The following is a 4,214-nucleotide window of genomic DNA, read 5'->3' on the forward strand; positions in this document are numbered from 1 at the left end:
TGTGGCTCAATCCTAGTGTGGGTAATTGATGGGTGTCAACGGTTCCAGAATCGTTCCAATAGATAGGGAAACCGTTGCTATTGATCTACTGTAACGATTCACTGACCGTTACAACAGCTCCCGTGCCAGTAGATGTACCACGACGGTTATATGCAACGGTTCCAAAACCGTTGCATTAGATTGGTCTATTGCAACGGTTTGCATCTTATTTATTGTAACGCTTATTTTTGTCAAATGGGACGGTTTGCAATCGTTGAAATAGCATTTGATACAATGGGTAGTTAGGCTATTGCAACGGTTTCATGATGCTATTGTAACAATTTTTATTTTTATTGCAACAGATTTATTAGGCTATAGCAACAGCCCAAAAAGGCTATTCCAGTAATATATCAAGTATATTACAACGGTCCATGGAACATATTGCAACAGTTTATAGAAGCAACAATATACCTTTTTTATTTGGCTAAATATACTTGTGACTTTATATAATAAAAATTAATACAAGGAATTCTATACAAATGTCGAAAGAGAATTATCCATAAACAAAATCATGATCCAAATTATCAAAAAGATAATATTCATAAAATCAAAAGATACAATATTGTTCGGCGATTCAAGATTTCGCACACATAGCTTTGCATAATATATAAAAATAAAAGATTCCTAGAACATTTGAAGTTTCAGCAACAGTCAACCAATACTCTCATGTAAAGTCTTTATTGTTCTTGTCTACCCTTCATTCATTTGCTCCACCCTACAAAAGATGATAAATAAAAAATATTAATATTCAAGTCCTAGTTGGAAATACCATTATCAGCAAATCTGAAGCTTATGAATAGAGGCTAGTGCAAATTTGATTGTATTTTAAGACAAGACCCAAAGCTAAAGATGCATGACATCAATATCCAATTGTCAATTCAGACCTTAAAAGTAATTCAACCATGCTTGTGGAAAATGACACAAGAAAATAAACTACATTTGAGAAATAATATAAAGAAGAACATGCAGATTAAATCCCTCAAACAGCTTTCTAGAATCAAATACATAAGTCAGGATTCTAATTTGCCAAAGTCCAATCTTAAATGTTTCAAATCTGATTATTTAAGCAACTACGCAATAGAATATTCGACCAAAACGCTAACTACAACATGTAATACAAACTTGATTGGTATCTTAAAAAACATTTATAGTTATAGCTATTCAAATTGGCAAAAGTTTCAAGTTTGAGATAAGAATAGAACATAGGACTCTGGTAACGAACTATAAACAGCATCCGAGAATGAAACAGAGGAAACCATCAAAAGGTAGGCATTTGAGCAATTTTCTATTCTAGAATCAGGCAGAGACAATTCTGTCTAGGATCTACATGATAGAACAGAGCCATACAACATCAGACAACTCGAAAACTAAGCTTAATTAATAAGAGCTAAATGTTATTAAACATAAATAGAACAAGGTAATACACAAGCAACAAACACGAAACACCAAAATGATTAGACAACTTACAGGATGCCAAGGATCAGCCATCAATGAGAAATGAACTTGGACAATAAGAGATTGTCGTGCCTGAACATGAAGAGTCAACAAACTGACGAGGCTAGATTACAAGGGGTGTAACGAAAGTCAAATGCTCCTTCAGCCAGCTTTCCATTCCCGTGAGCTCATGACAAGCTCGCATATAGCTAAATATATTAAAAAGAAATGGATGAATAATATTTTATAAAAACTTCATCAACTTAATATGGAAAATTTTCCTAATCTCTTTGTATTGCATGACTCTTTTTGGGCACGTCATTTGCTGCTTGCATTTGCTTATATTCCAACTCAGAATATTGTAATAAGTCAACTAAAACCAATTTGTATGTTAGTCAAAGGCTTTTGGTGGCCATTTATTGGAGAAAAGGTCATATGAAGCATCACCATGAGTTCTACAACCTATATTTTTCAGCAGATTGATCTACTCTATAATTTTCATAAGAAAAATTGATCCACTTCATAAATTTGTTGAAAAACACCAGCTACTACTACTTATTCAATCATAGGACAAAGAGAACTTTGTGAGAAAAATACAGATATGAACAAAACTAGTGATTTAGTTATGAACCACCTATTATAATGATCTCTAAATAGAGTTCCAGTAAATTACTTGAAAAACTCATAACTAAAAGCTAGAGCTGTTTATTTCTCAAACCCCAAGCATAGTGATAGGTCAACTATTGAAGTTGAGCCCATTGTAAATAGGGATAGCAAATGGTGAATCTATAACAATAGAATTTTTAAATAACCACAGTTCTCAGAAAAATACTTTCTAGCTGAGGCCAACAATATGGACTGCCAAACTAGATGCACTTAGTAAATTGAATTTAACATAGGATATAGTTGTTATTTGTAGAAGCTCATAAAGTAAATCGAGAAAATTCTATTGCATAAAGAAGCCCCAAATTTCGAAATCCCCCAAAATAAAGCACGCACATACACGAACAAACCAAAGAAACACTAAAATTTCAGAGAATCTCACATAGAAGAGCAAGAAACGATTCCAATAATTTCCCTAAACTAGAAAAAAAGGAGAAAGAAGTAAAGAAAAAATTGAAGAAGGTTCAAAATCAAGCAAATAGGTCTATGTTACTTATACCTTGGTATCTTCCCAGGATAGATCTATGTTCTATGTTCTTGATTTCTTCTTATAGCTTGAATATATTTCATACCGTATCTTCACAAGTTCTACGATTTACGCGTTCTCGTTCTCTTCTTCTACCTTCAAAGAAAAAATTTGGTACCTGCCTAAGGAGATCTTCTACTAACCCAGAATCCTTATTGCTTGATGGAATTTTCTCTTCAATGTTTCGATTGCCTTATTTAAGATGGCCAGCGCCTCTTCTGTGAGTTGTCTCAGAAATGGGGGAAGCGCGACTTTGAGCTGGAGAAATCAGAAGAGCCACATTAAAATGTTAAATTAAAACCGTCGGAGAGGAAATTAAGAACCGACACAATAGAGATATTTTTCCATAAAACCGTCCCTATAGATAAATCTATTGCAACGGTTCCCATACCGTCGCAATAGGGTTCCCTATTGTAACGGTTCTGGAACTAATGCAACGGTTTGGCTCCAAGACTGTTTCAATAGGACACAGCGTTATGCAGCGGGTATAACGCTTGCAGTAGATGATCTGTAGCAACGGTTATATTGACCGTTGCCAAAACAAGCATTGCAATATGTTGAATTTCTAGTAGTGACCCTAGTGTGGGTAATTGATGGGTGTTGCCATCAAGGGTTAGATTGACTATGAGTGTTTGCTATTTGGGTCAATTTTATGGTTTAATCTATGAATTGGAGGTTGCAAATACTGGTTTGTGCTAAGTTGACTTGGCTCTTCTTGAGAAAGAGAGCCTAGGTCTCCAAAATTGACCCAACAAGGAATTGGAATGGACTCGAGAGAATTGATAATCCCAATTAAAGAGTTAAATCTTGAGAGAGTAATTACCCAACTTAAACCCTAGTTGCTTGAGCTAATTTGCCTACCCATTTGGTCTCTCGAGAGTTAATTGGGCAAAATCACTCTCTCTACCGAGAGGTGTGAGAGTGGTAAAATTATGCAATGGTTATAACATATTTCCCCAATCATGTCAATCGAACCTTAGAAGCATTTACCCGTCAATTAGCCACCTAGGTGAAAGTCACTACCCTAGTGCCTTTCTACCCATTAGATACAACTCTAGCAATTTTCTCATTAGCATAATTTAGTTCTAATTAGTAGTTGATAATATTAGTTTGTTAAAGAAAAATCAAAAGATGTTTGGAAGTGACATTTGGAATAATTACACGACTCTAGTCTAGATAGATACTCAACTCCCTTTCTAGCTCCCTGAGGAATTTGATCCCGACCCTCATATCGGGTAAAAGTTATTGCGACCCTCTCTTCCTACTTTGTAGTAGTGTGGAGTTGGTAGCGATCACATTTTTGCGCCATTGCCGGGAGCTGACGGTTTTGGCTATCTATTTAGTTAGTTTTGTGTAGTGTTCTTCTTTCCTTCTTTGTTATTTACTTGTTTGTGTCATTACTCAGGTACCAACATGGCTTTAAATAATGCTAATGACCCTCTTGGAAACATGTTAGCGGGGAGGAGGTAGATGATCTTGAGCAAGATGAGGTGCCTCTTGCACCTCAAGGTCAACGGAGAGGCCGGAATGTCAATGCTAATCCAAATGACAA

At 35.5% G+C, this 4,214-nt stretch overlaps 1 long non-coding RNA gene across 1 annotated transcript; it reads right to left on the bottom strand.

The window, feature by feature from the left end:
* Nucleotides 1–513: 513 nt before the first annotated feature.
* Nucleotides 514–2,969, bottom strand: LOC107824242 (uncharacterized). The gene is made up of 3 exons (XR_001656816.2): nucleotides 2,636–2,969; nucleotides 1,507–1,682; nucleotides 514–754 (listed from the first exon to the last, which is right to left on the bottom strand). It is a non-coding gene; the product is annotated as an uncharacterized LOC107824242 (long non-coding RNA).
* Between the last annotated feature and the right edge of the window lie 1,245 nt (nucleotides 2,970–4,214).

Source organism: Nicotiana tabacum, chromosome 8 (genome assembly GCF_000715075.1).
Source record: "Nicotiana tabacum cultivar K326 chromosome 8, ASM71507v2, whole genome shotgun sequence".
Classification (NCBI taxonomy): domain Eukaryota; kingdom Viridiplantae; phylum Streptophyta; class Magnoliopsida; order Solanales; family Solanaceae; genus Nicotiana; species Nicotiana tabacum.